Source organism: Musca autumnalis, unplaced genomic scaffold (assembly GCF_047663935.1).
Source record: "Musca autumnalis isolate F117 unplaced genomic scaffold, ASM4766393v1 scaffold_5, whole genome shotgun sequence".
NCBI classification, from domain to species: domain Eukaryota; kingdom Metazoa; phylum Arthropoda; class Insecta; order Diptera; family Muscidae; genus Musca; species Musca autumnalis.
The window spans coordinates 68,054,122-68,072,953 of NW_027412088.1; the positions used below are offsets into that span (position 1 = coordinate 68,054,122).

The 18,832-nt window shown below is 38.6% G+C and overlaps 1 protein-coding gene across 6 annotated transcripts in view; it reads right to left on the reverse strand.

Moving 5' to 3' along the window:
• Window positions 1-18,832, reverse strand: part of ASPP (Ankyrin-repeat, SH3-domain, and Proline-rich-region containing Protein) — a 512,118-nt gene that overhangs the window by 292,892 nt on the left and 200,394 nt on the right. The gene's annotated exons all lie outside the window — the stretch shown is intronic.

An 18,832-nucleotide genomic window follows, 5' to 3' on the forward strand; every position in this document is an offset into this window, starting at 1 on the left:
AAATAAAGGTCCAACGTTACAAGAGAGAACCATTAGATTAACACGGATGCAGTCGCAGATGCCACAAACAACTATCGTGTGAATGGAGCAGCCTGAATTCCTAAGACAAGGAGCGATGACACCGTGAAAACCATCTGCCCAACATGCGGCACAAGTCCATACGGCACACTGCACCTTCTCAACTGCCCTGCCAAACCTACTGAACTCCAGTACATCCGTGGTTACATCCCATCGAATCAGCCACATTCCTACAGCTGGAGATAGACCTTGAGGCAGTTGAAATAGAAAACGAACATAACAACATATCAAATGATATTAAAACAACTACCTCTCAAAAGCCTTTGTTACTATCAATCACTCCACGCTGTTTGAGGAGATTGATCAGACTATCATCCGGCCAAGTACGTGGAATTCAGGCACAAGAAATGTAACCAACTTAGATAAAAACAAGTGAGCCAAGGCTATAGTCGGGTCGGGGCCGACTATGTGATACCCTACACCACTACCCCTGTTCATAAGCTTTTGACTAATAAAATTCAAAATATTAAAATTGGGATAGCTTAGCGCCTTTGCTCTGAATGTCTTCATTAGTACAACCCAAATAAAAAATGGAAAAGTGGGATGTATGCCAACCATCAATAGGCTTCTTTCTCAGTTAGACCCCCATCAACCCCCAAAATTTCGTGAGGATCCGATCAAAATTTCGTAGTGTGATTGCACAAAAATGGAAAAAGGGATGCATTAGTGACTATTGCGATATCTCTGTTGTTTGACCACCTATGACAACCTACTTCACATCGTTTTAAAGGTGATATTTTCTACTTTCCTTGCCAGGTTTTGCTTTCGATATACCTCCTACAGAAGGGAGATATTAACTTTAAAATAAAAGTTGGTCTTTTTTCCAAATATTTTTTTCACATTCCGACCCCTGAATAATATCCGACCATTATCAAAAATCAAAAGGTTTTTTCCTCTGTGGGAACCACAATAACACCCAAAATTTCGTGACGATCCGACTATTGCGATGTCTCCGTTATTTGGATACCTACGCTAACCTGCTTCACATCATTGTAATGATGGAATTTTTTACTTTCATTGTCAGACTTTGCTTTTGGAAGGTCCCGAACCAAAGCTGTGATATTTGTCATTATTATTAAAATCGCAAAAATGAAAAGTTGTGTTCTATTAGCGGCTTTTGCGATATCTTCGTTGTTTGACCAACTACGATAACCTACGTAACATCGTTGCAAAGGTGATATTTTCTACATTCATTAGCAGGTTTTGCTTTTAATATACCCCTTTTAGAAGCGGAGATATTCGCTTTGAAATAAAACGTTGACTTTTTCTCCAAATAAGTTTTTGCCCATTCCGGCCCTAAATATTATCCGACCATCACCAAAATCAATAGGCTTCTGGGTGATATCTCCAGAACTGTTTTATCTCTACTTCTCCTCGCAGAACATTCTCCATCTATCGCAGCTCAGAAACGTCAGCTGCCACGACAAACCAGAGTAGTTTTGGCTCAACTACTCATAAGATGGTGCGGCCATCTAAATTCCTAGAGGGCTAGGATCGATGACATCGTGCAAAACATCTGTCCAGCGTGCGGTACAGGCCCGCAAAATGCACTTCACATTTTCAACTGCCCTATCAAAACTACTCAACTAACTCCAGTAGATCTGTAGTTACATCCCATCGAAGCAGCCACATCCCTAGAACTGCAGATAGACCCAGAGTCAGATTAAACAGAAACATTATTTACAAACTGAAATAAAAACAACAAAAACAAACCAGAATAATTTTATCTCAAATACGCTAGACACACTGCACCTTTTCAGTGCCCTGCAAAACCTACTCAACTAACTGCAGTAGCTTTCTGGTCACAGCCTATTGATGCAGCCATATTCCCGGAACTAGATTCGGTTACAACAACAACAGGGTAGTTTTGACAAACAATCGATAGTACAATCAAATCCATTATTTCCTTTATCGATTGATAGTTTTTTCCTTCGATATTTGTAACGTGGTTTACTCGTCCGCTGGGGTATGTGCTGTCACGTCCATCGTCTCCATAAGGACCCACCAAACCTTAAGAAATAAAATACTAGTTTTATCCCTCCTAGGGGTTCAATCGGATGTTTATTGATTTAAATACAAGCATTTTCTAATTCAATGAAATTCGATATTGAATGCTGGTAGCAAGGCCGGTGATAAGGGTGACTAGCTGCTAGGGCTGATCAGGAACAATAATGTTGATTGACGTTTCAGTATTGACGATGTTTGTTAATGACGAACTGCGTTTATGATCGGGTTCTACGCCGATCAGGAACGACGAGCCTGATTGACTATTGGATTTTGCCCTGTTTGTGGAGACGAAGCTAGTAGGCATTCGGGTTCTACGATTTGACAATGATCGGGAACGTGTTGATTGCTGATCATTCGGTTGACGACGATATGATGGAATTCGGAAACTTGGCCGACGATGGTCGGGTACGATGATATAATAACTAGCTAATGCTACTATAAACCTTTTCAGATGTAATTTGAATCATTTTAGTTGTAATTCGAGAATTCCACATGTAATTCGTAACATTTTAATTGTAATTCGAGAATTCCATTTGTAATTCGAAACATTTCCATTGTAATTCGAATTATTCCATTTGTAATTCGAATTTTTCCATTTGTAATTCGAATCATTTCATTTGAAATTTTAATTTTTCTATTTTTTTATTCGAATTATTCTATTTGTAATTCGAATTATTTTATTTGTAATTCGAATTATTTTATTTGCAATTCGAATTGTTTTATTTGTAATTCGAATTATTCCATTTATAATTCGAAACATTTCATTTGTAATTCGAAACATTTTGTTTCAAATAGAATAATTCGAATTACAAATAGAATAATATGAATTTCAAATGGAATTATTCGAATAACAAATAAAATAATACGAGTTTCAAATGGAATCATTCGAATTACAAATAAAATAATTCTAATTACAAATAGAATACTTCGAATTTCAAATGGTATAATTCGAATTACAAATGAAATAATTCGAATTACAAATGGAATTCTCGAATAACAACTAAATTGTTTCGAATTACAAATGGAATAATCGAATTACAATTAAAATGTTTCGAATTACATCTGAAAATGGTGTAGTTACTGTTACGATCTCGTACAAACTACTACGTATCTCTATGAACAGGGAACCGACGTTGCTGTGAGGGACAGCCTACCGAAGTATCTGTGTGGGACGGAAAACCGAAGCTTCTACGTGGGACAAAACACCGAAATGTCTGTGTGGGACAGAAAGCCGAAGTTTCGTTGAAGGTCAGAAGATCGAAGCCTCTGTGTGGGACAGAACACCGAAGTAGCTGTGTAGGACAGGAAACCGAATTCTCTGTGTGGGACAATAAACAAGAATGCTCCAAAAATTACCTACACTTTGGTGGATGACAATCCCAGTGACCCTAACGGCGGAAACTGGAATACGAAAAGCTCAGATGCTATAAAGTGACTGCGAATTATTCGCATTGATAACAGCAAGCAAATGACTTTAATACATGACTGGCATAGATGGAGGTGCTGGTTAATTGCTACTACAATGGCATGCGAAGTCCGTAGGTGTTGTTGTTGCCACATACATAGGCACTTGTCACGTTACATATTATTGGACAGTATTTTAAAATCTATAAAATCAACGGCAAAGAAGTCGTCAAACATTCGTTGGAAATTTTAAATACGAAATAATAGTATTGTCATATAGTAGTATCGGAACATATGGATCAAGTCCAGTATATGCCATTGTTACCGGGAGTTTGTAGAGGATATCACTCATAATTAGACAGCGGAATAATATGCAAATGCATATATGGTTAGGATGGTCGTAGAGAAAATCAGATTAGACAGAAACTCGTTTTATCACAAAATAAAATGAATTAGGCCCAGAATTTTTTGCATATCGTGCATACTTTTACAAAACCATATACAAAAATATATACAAGGATTTGTGGCCTAAATACGCAACCGAAATGGCTCAAATTTGGTATTAAGTCTTCATTAGGTGTATGAAACTTTACACCTGAAATTTGTCCGCATAGGTCCACGTCTTCATATAGTCCCCATAGAACGGTGCCTCCAGATTTCCGATTTATTGAAGGTTGTGGCCTCAACATCACACTGAAATGGCTGACATTTTTTTTTATTAAGTCTTCGTTGGGAGTATAAAACTTTCCACGTGAAATTTGTCGGTATAGGTCCATGTCTTCATATAGCCCCCATAGAACCGTACCTCCCGATTTTCGATATCTTGAAGGTTGTGGCCTCAATATCCCACAGAAAAGACTGAAATTTGGCATTTAGTCTTCATTGGGGGTATTCAACTTTCCCCTCTAAATTTGTCGGTATAGTCCACGCCTTCATATAACCACAATAGAAGTGTACATCCCGATTTTCGGTAATTTGAAGGTTGTGGCCTCAATATCCCGCCGAAATGGTTGAAATTTGGTATGAAGTCTTTCTTGGGAGTAAACAACTTTTCACCCAAAATTTGTCGGTTTAAATTCAGGCCTTCCTACGAGGGCGGTTCGGAAACTTCTTAGCCTATCAATGAAAGACAATAGTTAGTTTTTCAAAAATATTTTTATTTTTCAATATAATCTTCTGAAACTTCAATATACTTAGTCCAACGCTTTTCTAGCAATTCTATCCCTTGATTAAAATAGTTTTCCTCAAGGTCTTCAAAATAGTGGTTTACAACTGCAATTGCATCTTCATTTGAGGTAAAACGCTTGCCAGGAAGGAATTTTTTTAGATTTGGGAACAAGTAAAAGTCACTGGGAGCTAAATCGGGAGAATAAGGTGGGTGGTCAAGCAACTCGTACTTTAATACGTTGATTTTAGCCATTGTTAAAACACTCTTGTGCGCTGGTGCGTTGTCTTGATGAAAAATTATTTTTTTGTGTTGTAAGCCAGGACGTTTTTCTCGAATTTGTACATTTATTCGATCCAAAAGGTTGCATTAGTACTCTGAATTTATTGTTTTACCCTTTTGCAGATAGTCAATCAATAAAATACCTTTGAAGTCCCAAAAAACCGTTGTCATAACCTTACCAGCCGATTGAATTGTTTTTGCCTTCTTTGGGGCACTTCCTCCAGCTTCAGTCCATTGTTTGGATTGTTCTTTTGTCTCTGGAGTATAGTGGTGGATACATGTCTCATAAACAGTTATGAAACGACGCCTAAAATCCATTTTGGCAAACAAAGTACGAACAGACACAACACGAAAGTTAGACATCGGTAAGCTGCTATCACAACAGATAGCCACAGCATATTCCACTCAACTAGCCCAATTGCTTAATCAAAGCACTCCTCATCCCGATAACATATCAGCGCAATGGCAAAGCATTGCCCACTCCATGCAAACAGCCGCAAAATCCATACTTGGATACCAGAGGCCTCCACCAAGGAATCCATGGTATGATCAGGAGTGTCGTCCTGCCACCGAAGAGAAAAATGCGGCACATAGGGCTATTTTACAATCCGTAGCAACGCGTAGCGCACGAGAGAGATACGGGGAGAAAAGGAGAGAGGAGAAACGTCTTTTCCGCAGGAAAAAGAGAGAGATGGAAAAGCGGGAGTGTGAAAAAATCGAGATGTACAGGAGCCAGAATGAAATCCGAAAATTCTACCAAAGAGTCAAGCATCAAACTGATGGCTTTGGCACAGGCACATCCTCCTGTAGAGACCAGCAAGGTAATTTGGTAACTGATACAGATAGTGTACTCAGGATATGGAAAGAACATTTTTCAAAACTGTTGGTATCCAATAGCAGCTAAGACGACGAAGATACCACAGTCCCAATCCCAGAACATGGTATTGAATGTATACCGCCCAGTCTAGATGAGGTAGACAGCAATAAATCGGCTGAAGAATAATAAGGCAGCAGCAGCCGATGGCTTACCAGCCGAGCTGTTCAAAACCGAAGGCGACACGCTGATAAGGTGTATTCATCAGCTAGTTAGCACCATCAGGCAGGAATAACGAGTACCCGACGATTGGAACCTGAGTATCCTGTGCCCCGTCCACAAAAAGGGAGATAAGACTGTATGCTCTAACTATAGGGGCATAAGTCTACTCCCTATTACCTACAAGATCGTGTCAGGGATATTGTGCGAACGACTAAAGTCTATGGTCAACGAGATAATTGGACCATACCAATGCGGCTTTAGACCTGGCAAGTCCACCATTGACCAGATATTTACCCTGCGGAAGAAGACCCAAGAGATGCAGATCGACACCTACCACCTTTTTGTCGATTATAAAGCGGCCTTCGACAGCCCGCTGCGTTCAAATTTGGTATCCCCGCAAAGCTCATCCGGCTTTGCAAAATGACTTTAACTGACACGAGGTCCTCAGTTAAAATAGGAAAGAACCTCTCCCCAAAAGAGGTTTCAGACATGGAGACAGCCTTTCGTGTGATCTCTTTAACATCCTGCTGGAAAAGGTTATACGAGAGGCAAACGTCAAAAGAAGTGGCACAATCTAAATCACATGTTACTTGCTTATGCTGATGATATAGACATTATGGGCCGATCAGTAAAAGAAGTAACTGATACCTTTATGAAGGGCGAAGGAGAATCTGCTAAAGTGGGTCTGGCGGTAAACGGTGAGAATACCAAGTTGATGGTGTCGACGCGCAATGCGTCCATTGAGCTCGGACCGACTGTGGAAGTTGGTTCCTATAATATTGAGATAGTAAAAGACTTCGTCTACCTCGGCACCTCCGTAAACACAACAAACTACATCAGTTGTGAAATAAAAACAAGAATTGTATTGGCCAACAGATGCTACTTTGGTTTAAGTAAGCAGTTTAAAAACAAAGCCACATTTCGTCAAACAAAAATAACGCTCTACAAAACACTGATACTTCCCGTGCTGATGTATGGCTCCGAAGCCTGGGTACTTGCGCAAGCAGACATGGCAGTGTTTGGTGTGTTTGAGAGAAAAATTCTTCGAAAGATCTACGGACCAATCTGCGTTGACGGTGAATATCGACGTCGCATGAACCACGAGCTGTATCTGCTGTACAACGACATCAATATTGTTAAACGTATCGAGATGCAACGATTGCGTTGGCTAGGCCATATCATAAGAATGAGCGATGATGACCCCGCTAAAAAGGTGTATAAACACGGACCGCTTGGCTGTGCACGCAGAATTGGCAGGCCAAGGAATAGATGCCGCAAACAAGTGGATGATGAGATGAAAAGGCGCGGAATTCCAGAAAGCGAAGCAACAAATAGAGAGAATTGGAGATCTTTTCTTAGTTCGGCCTATAGAACAAATGTTCTGTAATGGGCCAGCTAAGTAAGTAAGTAAGTAATTTTTTACTGTTGCATATGAAGGGGCACTTTTACCTAACACATTCACCATATCATTATGAATTCCTTGTCCCGATAAACCCTTTTTATGTAAATATTTAATGACAGCAAGCATTTCTAATTTTTCCATTGCAAAAAAAATTGCGGATGCGTCTTTTTTGAACATCTGTTTCTATATGAAGGAGTTGCCAGATCGAAACAAAATTTAACATGTGTTCATAACAGAGATGGAAGTTTCCAAAACACTTAACTTTTTTCTGTTTATACCGCTCTTTTTGTGCTAAGCTAAGAAGTTTTCGAACTGCCCTCGTATAGCCCCTATAGAACGGTACCTTCCGATTTCCGGTATTTTGAAGGTTGTGGCCACAATAATTCACCAAAACGGCTGAAATTTGGTATTTGGTATTCATTTGGGTTATTAAACGTTCCGTATTAAATTGGTCGGTGTAGGTCACTGGCTTAGTACAGCCCCCATAGAGCGGTACCTCTCTATTTCCGGTATTTTGAATGTTGTGGCCTTAATATTCCTCCGAATAAACGGAAAGTTGGTATTTAGTCTTCGTTAGGGGTATAAAACTTTCCACCTGAAATTTGTCGGTATAAGTCCACGTCTTCATATAGCCCCCATAGGCCGGTATCTCCCGACTTCCGGTATTTTGAAGGTTGTGGCCTCAATATACCGCCGAAATGGCTGAAATTTGGTATTAAGTCTTCCTTGGGGGTAAAAAACTATCCACTTAAAATTTGTCGGTTTAGGTTCAGGCCTTTATATAGCACCGATAGAACGATACCTCCCGATTTTGCGTATTTTGAAGGTTGTGACTGTGGTTATACATTTCCCTATTTTATTGACTTGTCTGAAGAAAAATTTAAACAGAAAAATTGTACACACAAACATTTGTGTACCTATTATTGAAATACATATTTGTTGCATAAGAAAATATGTAAAATGCATAAATTTTGCATATGCAAGTATTAATTTTTGCATATGCATTATTTATGCATTTTGCATAATTCTGCTTGTGACATATGATTGCAATTTAATCAGAAGCCAAAAATATGCCCAGTCCCAAAAAATTGACATGAATCGGACCAAAGATAGGAGCTTTGCGGCTCTGATTGCAGCAATATAAGTGTCACATTACGCGTTAAAATAATTAAAACATAAAAATGTGTAAGTGAGATGCAAGATGTATTTTGCAGTTTTCATGTTGTTGGTGGTTTGACACGTAACGCGATACTCAACGGATTAATTCTGCTAATACGAGTGTTCAGCCACTGTGTTATAAATCCATCCAAAACAGTTATATAAAGGCGATGGTATCGATATTATCGATAGTTTGATATTGAAATATCGAAACTATCAAATGTCACATACATTGATAATTTGCCAACTCTAGTCCAGCATGCACATTAGCAAAGTCATATTAGCAAAGTCAGCTTCCGGATCGGCTTCGTTTAAAACAATTTGGCTGGAGTCGGAGTCTAATCAAATATGCCCCCGCAGCCCTGACATGGTTAATATCAATAAATTTCAATATTTTTGAGAACATTTTGAACTTTACATAATTTCGTTAAAACGGCAAAGGTTAATTTTATATCGGGTTAGCAGTTCAAATTATATTTATTATATACTCTAATGGCATGTTGCCCTTGGCTCTGTTGACAATATTACCTTCCCTTACGATTACGACTATTTAAACTTATATCTTGAATGCGTAACTAATATACCCAAATGTTCATTACACTCTGTGTGGATTGTACACAAAATTGGAAGATACATATACACATACATATGTACGAGTATGTACGTATTTAAATAAAAAATACTTTTGGTAAACTTGTAAGCATTCAAAAGTATGTGTGGAAGGAGAGAAGCAGGTAAGGATCTTACCTACTTCTTAATACTTTATCAACATGGAAAGACAAATTTATGTAGGTAAATGGGCTTTTATTTAAATTGTTTTTTTTTTCTTTCATTTCAGGTTTTTGTCGATGTCGTTTGTTTCTACTCTTCATACTCTTGGCAACAATTTGTCAACATTTGGGTCAGAGCATGTGAAAAATACTTTGTAAATTTGAGGTAAATGAGACTGTGGCAGATTACTACTTTTCCATGTTAAATAATAGGGTAAATAGGTTATAGTTTACGTGTAATATATGTTCACGTTAGGAGGACATACTACTTCAAATTAAGAAAGGTCTTGTTAATGGAAAAAGGGTAAGAAAGTGGTAGAAAATTTAGCTCAAAGTCATTGACAAATTACATTTGTCAAATGTCAAATAACCTTTGGTCCCAAGGCGATGATAGTGCTTCCCATTTGCACTTGTTTGTGCCAGAGCTCATATAGAAAGTCAAATATTGCTCTTCTTGTTTGTTTGCAAATGTGGCAAAGTGAGAGATTGCAACGTGACTAGAAATTATGACGTTTGGCATTTACGTGGGATAAAAATAAAGTAGAAGAAGAAAGTTAAAATAAATTGGTTTTAGAAATATTCACGTTTTGTGGAAAAATTGGAAAAAAAATTTTCATCCATCTCTGGCTTAACAAATTCTATTTAACGAACATTACTCTCTTTTTATTCACACACTTTATGAAAGAAAAAAATTAAATTAAATTTTTATGCTGACATAAAATTATGAGTTGCAGTATCAAGCAACCCCTTGCTGTTTAAACAATGTTATGCCACTTTTACTAGCAATCACATGTGTAAAAAATTCAATTTAATAGCCATCCGTATACATACATATGTACATATGTACATACATATATCCAAGAACTCAAGGACTTGTACTTGGTCGTGCATTTGTTAGTTGGGGCGTATGATAAATATTTATCGTGTGTGTGTGTGTGTTTGTTACATGTTCTTGTTTTTGCTTCTGTGTCTGTTTCTGCTTTACCAATGCAAATTTCTGAGTAATAGTATGTTATCATGTAAACTTCACATTTAAATTGCAATGTTAAGTATTTGTTTTTAGTTAGAACTACAACAAAAACAACGACATCGACAACAACAAGTCAACTAATAGTGGCAATAGTAGTATCTCAGGCTGCTACTCCCACCATTAGCAACAGTAGTGCTATCACATTCATCAACACTTGAATTTGTTGAATTCAAGTGTTGCTAGAGAGAACAGAATGAGCATAAGGACAACGACGACGATGGAAACAACAACAATAACAACAACACCAATAAAACTACAATCATACAAATGTTTCATTTCACAATTACACAACATTGTACACATGTGGCGGATTGCACTCTCCTTTACATGGCGCTGCAAAATGGTAACAAATATGCGACACTTCCAGCACCTAACACAAATCACATGCACACACACACACATTCACAAAGAATCTTATAAAGTTTTATATGCGGGTGATATGACAAGAAAACAGTTTTTTCTCTTCTCCCTTCCGTTTGCATGTCCTTTTAAAATGTGTTTAAATCAACGCTTGACACACAAACAGTTATGTAAATAGACATTTGTCTGTATGTACATACGTGTGAAAATATGCGAACGTTCTTCTTCTACGAGAATGTACGAGCCATGAAAAGAGGAGGGAGATTCATTCATTACAACGAAACCTGATTATTAAGTTTTCTTGTGCGAAAAACATATTCATTTATTTAGTTATTCAAACGTCCGAACATTTAAAGCTGCAAATTGACGTCTAAAATGTAGCTGCATAAACACATCATGCTAATTGGCATGGACACTAGGGTGCGACATTGGGTTGGCACATAATTGGAATGTAATGCAAAAAGTAGAAATTATTTCAATTTTAATATTTTTAATTTATTGTCAAATTAATACAAGAAAAAGCATAATTTTTCATTCACTCAAAGAGTGTCATATCTCAATAAATACAGTTTCGAGAAAAATGCATTTTAAGTTGCCAATTGAAATCTTACTTCAAAATATAAATAGATTATTACACAAAAAAAATAAAAAAACTATTTGGAACTTCTGGATAAGTGACGTAGGGGATGAAAGATACCAAGGAACGGTCCTGACCGGCTTTAACATGGCAAAGTCCAGGATTTATTTTGGTCCTCCTTTCTCGCCTCGCCTCGCGTTCACCCATAATAATGTTAAAAGTTTGGGTTTGGGCGCAGGGTTAGAAGCCCTCCCCTAGAAAAAGCAGCCTACTATGAAACAAGTAAAAAGTCGTTATGTTCGGCCGGGCCGAACTTTTTATACCCTCCACCATAAAAAAGTCTTAATTAAAATGGAATTATTACGGTCCTTTTACAATTTTAGGTGTAACAACTTTTCGACAACGGTGAGTATATTAAAAACCGCGAAGGACAGATGCGCCTTGAGTCGAACTTCCGCGTTATGGCGTGATGAAGTTTTTGCAAGGGACCCTGTAAGCCATAATGAATTAGCATTATATCTTTGTTTGTTGTTTTTGTAGAGCACTTAACAACAGTGAACAAAGATATAACGCTAATTCCTGATGGCCCACAGGGTCTCTAACAAAAATTTCATCACGCCATAACGCGGAAGTTCGACTCACGGCGGATCTGTCCTTCAGGGTTCATAATATGCTCACCAAGGCCTTTCTTCCCCAAGAGGAACTTTCCGTGCCCCAGACTTTCACCTCCATTTGGTTGCACAGTGTTATCTAATATAATCTAAAGAATGTGTTCAGCTAGGTGAAAGGCACCACCTACGGGGCTATATCAAAGAGTCAACCTATCTTTAAATTTTTTGGCGGAAAAGTTTTATAGCTGCAGGGAACTTCAAGAGTCAAATTGAGGGTAGTTTCATCAAAACAATGTAGACCCTCAAAAATGGGCCCATGTTGACGAATTTTAGTGAAGAAATTTCGTGACCACTGAAAATTCCCGAAAATCGGGAGGTAAAGTTATATGGGGGGATATACCAAAACATGGACCTATATTGACGATTATTTTTAAATAGACAAAATTGTAGCTAAAATTCTCAAAATACCGATCATTACAGCTAATTCGGTTAAAAATTGCAGCTAAAATTCTCAAAATACCGAAAACCGGGAGATACCGTTATATGGGGGCTATACCAAAACATGGACCCATGTTGACGATGTTTCGTTGGAGATGTTTTATGACCACTGAGAACTTCAAATGTCAAATTACAGCTATTTCGGTTAAAAACTGTAGGTAAAATTCTCAAAATACCAAAAATCGGGAGGTACCGTTATATGGGGGCTATACCAAAACATGGACCTATGTTGACGATGTTTCGTTGGAGATGTTTTATGACCACTGAGAAGCTCAAATGGCAAATTACAGCTAGTTCGGTTGAAAATTGTAGCTAAAATTCTCAAAACACCGAAAATCGGAAGGTACCGATATATAGGCTATACCAAAACATGGACCTATGTTGACGATGTTTCGTGGTGATGTTTCATGACCACTGAGAACCTAAAATGTCAAATTACAGCTAGTTCGGTTAAAAATTGTAACTAAAATGCTCAAAATACCGAAAATCGGGAGGTACCGTTATATGGGGGCTATACCAAAACATGGACCTATGTTGACGATGTTTGGTGGAGATATTTTATGACCACTGAGAACCTCAAATGGCAAATTACAGCTAGTTCGGTTAAAAATTGTAGCTAAAATTCTCAAAATACCGAAAATCGGGAGGTACCGATATATGGGGGCTATACCAAAACATGGACCTATGTTGACGATGTTAGGTGGAGATGTTTCATGACCACTGAGAACCTCAAGTGTCAAATTGCAGGTAGTTTGGTTAAAAATTGTGGCTAAAATTCTCAAAATACCGAAAATCGGGAGGTACCGTTATATAGGGACTATACCAAAAGATGGACCTATGCCCATATCGTTTGGGATATAAGTTTTGCAAAATTTCAGCACTCTATCTCAATTATTGCGGACGCTAGTGTGATTACAACAGACGGACAGACGGACATGGCTAGATCGTCTTAGAATTTTATCCTGATCAAGAATATATATACTTTATAGGGTCGCAAATGATTAGTTCGATGTGTTACAAACAGAATGACAAACTTAATATACGCTCCATACTATGGTGGAGGGTATAAAAACAAAAGAAAAGAAAAAAAATCCCTCAAAAATTGACGACCCCCGCAAACGCTTTAAGAACCATGATCTGCGAATCTGCACCTGGAATGTTCGCACTCTTTATAGAGAAGGTGCAGTTTACGCATTGGCAGATGTACTTGAAAAGTACAAGGCCGACATTACTGCCATACAGAAAATACGATGGAATGGGAAAGGCGTCACAACAACACCTAAAGGTGACGCACTGTATTATAGCTGCCATGACATAAAGCATGAGTTTGGTTGCGGATTTGTAGTTGGTCGGAGGTTAAAACAACTGGTCTCCAGCATCACACCAGTGAATGAAAGACTTGCTACAATTCGAACAAAAGCAAAATTCTTCAACATCAGTTTTATTTTAGAGTTGGGCAATCTCGTTCAATTGAACGATCCGGGACACTATCTCGTTCAATGGACACCGGTAATTTCTTTGACAAAACTGCGTATATTCATTTTCACACGTTGGTTTTTATGATGTTACTCATTCGTCTTTGAACGATGGCAGTGATCCGGATCGTTCAATTGAACGAGATTGTCCAACTCTACTTTATTTGCGCTCATGCTGCCACTGAAAACAAGGACGAACTGACCAAAGATGTATTTTTTGAGAGCTTAGAAGAAACATATGACCGTTGTCCTGCCCATGACATTAAAATTATTCTAGGCGATTTTAATGCCAACCTTGGAAAGGAAAATATCTTTCGCCCAGCAGTTGGAAAATTCAATCTCCACAGTGAAACATCTGACAATGGTATGAGGCTGATAGACTTCGCAGCGGCAAAAACATGGTAGTTACCAGCACCAGATTTCAACATCTCGATATTCATAAGGGCACCTGGCTGTCTCCAGATCAGAGTACAAGAAATCAAATTGATCACGTTGTGATAGATGGAAGAGCGTGTTGGATGTGCGTTTGTTCCGAGGAGCAAACATAGACTCGGATCACTACCTTGTTGCCGCAATGGTACGCACCCGGTTAAACTTATCAAACAAAGTACGAACAGACACAACACGAAAGTTAGACATCGGTAAGCTGCAATCACAACAGATAGCCACAGCATATTCCAATCAACTAACCCAATTGCTTAATCAATAACATATCAGCACAATGGCAAAGTATTGCCCACTCCAGCCGCAAAATCCATACTTGGATACCAGAGACCTCCACCATGGAATCCATGGTATGATCAGGAGTGTCGTGAATGCGGAATATAGGGCTACTTTACAATCCGCAGCAACGCGTAGCGCACGAGAGAGGTATCGGTAGAAAATGAGTGTGAAAAAATCGAGATGTACAGGAACCAAAATGAAGTCCGAAAATTCGACCAAAGAGTCACGCATCAAACTGATGGCTTTGGTACAGGCACATCCTCCTGTAGAGACAAGCAAGGTAATTTGGTAACTGATACAGATAGTGTGCTGAGGATATGGAAAGAACATTTTTCAAAACTGTTAGTATCCAATAGCAGCGAAGACGACGAAGATACCACAGAACCAAACCCACAACATGGTATTGAATGTATACCGCCCAGCCAAGATGAGGTAAAGACAGCAATGAATCGGCTGAAGTATAATAAGGCAGCAGGAGCTGATGCCTTACCAGCCGAGCTGTTCACCATCTGGCAGGAAGAACGAATACCTGACGATTGGTACCTGAGTATCCAGTGCACTGTCCACAAGAAATAGATAAGACTGTATGCTCTAACTATAGCGGCATAAGTCTACTCCCTATTGCCTACAAGATAGTGTCAGGGATATTATGCGAACGACTAAAGTCTATGTTCAACGAGATAATTGGCAAGTCCACCATTGACCAGATATTTACCCTGCGGCAAATTCTGGAGAAGACTCAAGAGATGCACATCGACACCTACCGCCGTTTTGTCGATTATAAAGCAGCCTTCGACAGCCCCCTACGTTCAAAGGTATTCCAAGCCATGTCTGAATTTGGTATCCGCGCAAAACTCATCCGGCTTTGTAGAACGACATTAACTGATACTCTATCATCAGTTAAAATAGGAAAGAACCTCTCCGACGAGTTTGGTACCAAAAGACAAGGTGATGGCCTTTCGTGTGATCTTTTCAGCATTCTGCTGGAAAAGGTTATACGAGATCCAAAGGTGAAAAGAAGTGGCACAATATACAAACAACCATATGTTCCTTGCTTATGCCGATGACATTGACATCATAGGTCGATCGGTAAAGGAAGTAACTGATACCTTTGAAAAAGTCGAAAGGGAATCTGCTAAAGTGGGTATGGCAGTAAACGGCGAGATGAAAAAGTTAATGGTGTCGTCGCGCAATGCGTCCATAGAGAGCGGGCCAACTATTGAGGTTGGTTCCTACAATCTTGAGGTAGTAAAGGACTTCGTCTACCTAGGCATCGCCGTAAACACAACCAACAACATCAGATGTAAAATACGAAGCAGAATAGTGTTGGCCAACATATGCTACTTCGGCCTGAGTAAGCAGTTTAGGAATAAAGTTACATCTCGTCTAACAAAAACTTTACAAAACGCTTTACAAAACACTGATACTACCCGTGCTGATGTATGGTTCAGATGCCTGGGTACTAGCGCAAGCAGACAAGGCAGTGCTCGGTGTGTTTGTGAGAAAAGTTCTTCGAAAGATCTATGGACCAATATGCGTTGACGGTGAATATCGACGTCGTATGAACCACGAGCTGTATCTGCTATACATCGACATCAGTATAGATACACGTATCGAGATGCAACGATTGCGTTGGGTAGGGCATATCATAAGAATGAGCGATGATGAACCCGCTAAAAAGGAGTATAAATATGGGTCACATCGCGGTGCACACAGCATTGGCAGGCCAAGGCTTCGATGGAGCAAACAAGTGGATGACGAGGTGAAAAAGGCAGAATTGGAGATCTTTGGCTTATGGAACATATGTTCTGTAATAAGCCAGCTAAGTAAGTAAGAATCAAACGATTTATTCTAAACCCTGCATCTCGAGATATTTTGTCCAAACTCCTTCAGGTACCACACAAAATGTCAAATTGTAAGTTAGAATGTTGGTATAATTGCTTTCGCATATGCCTCGGATCGTTTTGAAACAGCAGGTAGACCTCGCGGCTCCTATTACGACGACATTTATACATTTTTTGGGAACATGAAAAAAAAAAAAAAAACATCGAACGTCAAATAAAAGGGTTAGTGCAGAAGATAACTTTCGAAGAGAGTATCTGATTGGGTCAAACTTTATACATCGTAATACTTGGCTCCACTACTTTGGGTATCTCCCACACAAATTAAAACAAGTAAGAACGGCGTTAAGTTCGGCCGGGCCGAACTTGTTATACCCTCCACCACAAGTTGTATTGTAAAATGGAATAATTAGTTTCCTCTCGTGTATGAAGAAGACTTAATACTAAATTTCAGCAATTTCGGTAAAACAATGTGAGGCACCAGTCTATGGGGGCTATTTCAAAACGTCGATCTATACCGACAAATTTCTGACGGAAAGTTTTTAGGATTAAAGAAGACAAAATACCAAATTTCCTATATTTCGGTAAGAGAATGTGGCTAAAACTAAAAAATACCGAAAATCAAGAAGTAAGCTTCAATGGGGATATAGAAAGACTTGGACCTATACTGATAATACTCTTCTGGAATATTTTATAACTCTTGGAAGACGAAATAACGAATTTCAGCCATTTCGGTTGGATATTGACGTCACAATCTTCAGTATTACGAAAATCCGGAGGTACCGTTCTATGGGGGCTATATCGAAACGTGGATCTATACCGACGAATTTAAGTCAGAAATGGGACAATATGAAAGCGTGGACCTGTACAGACATATTTCTGGCGAACAGTTTTATATCACATTGAAGACTAAATACCAAATTTCAGCCATTTTGGTGGAATATTGAAGACACAACCTTCAAAATACGAAAAATCGGGAGGTACTTTTCCATGGGGGCTATATGAAGGCGTGGACCTATACCGACAAACTTAAAGGGGAAGTTTGACTACCCCCAACGAAGTCTAAATAACAAATTTCTGCCATTTCGGTGGAATATTGAGGCCACAACGTTTAAAATAAATCGGGAGGAACCGTTCTATGGGGGCTATATGAAGGATGGACCGATCCCGATAAAGTTCTGGGGGAAAGTTTTATACCACCAACGTAGACTAAGTACCAAATTTCAGCCATTTCGGTGTGATAATGAAGCTAAAACCTTAAAAACACCGAAAATCGGGAGGTACCGTTCTATGGGGGCTATATGAAGGTGTGGACCGATACTGACAAAATTCTGGGTGAAAGTTGTATACCCCTAAAGAAGACTACGTACCAAATTTCAGCCATTTTGGTAGGATAATGAAGCTATAACCTTCAAAATACCGAAAATCGGGAGGTACCGTTATATGGGGGCTATATGAAGGTGTGGACCGATACCGAAAAAAATCTGGGGGATAGTTTTGTACCCCAAAAGAAGACTACGAACCAAATTTCAGCCATTTTGGTAGTATAATGAATCTAAAACCTTAAAAATACCGAAAATCGGGAGGTACCGTTCTATGGGGGCTATATCAAAACGTGGACCGATATATCCCATTTTCAATACCAACCATCCTGCAAGTAATAAAAACTTCTGTACCAAATTTTGACTCTCTATCTTTAAAATTGCGATCTGTATCTTGATTTCAACAGACAGACAGACGGACGGGCAGACGGACATGGTCAAATCGACATAGAATTTTATGCTGATCAATAATATATATACTTTATAGGGTCTTCGACGAATATTTCGATGTGTTACAAACGGAATGACAAATTTAATTATACCCTCTGTATGGTGGAGGGTATAAAAACGCAAGAAAACAGTTGTAGGATAGCTTTGATCTTTTTGCTCTATATATTCAAAGGCATATTTTTTCGGAAGAAGAAGTACCTTTTATCGTATTTTGAAAGATTGATCTACATTTTCCATCTGAGTTAGGTGCCATTCGACATTTTGGGATCTTTATAAAGCAGATGTTTTTTTATCAATGTCCATTTCTCGTATTTTGCAGGGTTCTTATGAATGGGAAATATAAGAGTTCTTCAGATAGAAAAAAAAAATTGTTTGATTTCAAGTATTTTGAAGAATTCAACCCAGTAACTGGAAAATTTCTTCCATAGAAATATTAACATTGATGATATTTTATCTATGGGTCATGGTCAACGATTTTTGTTTCTTAGTAGATTATTATAGGAATCTACCACTAAGTTTGTTTGACCTGCGGCCATTAATTTTTGCTTTGGGATTTTTGACTGCCGAATTTTGATCAACTTTGACTTTACAATAAACATTAACCTCAGTTTACTCTCAATGTTTGCTTCTTGTCAAAGAATGA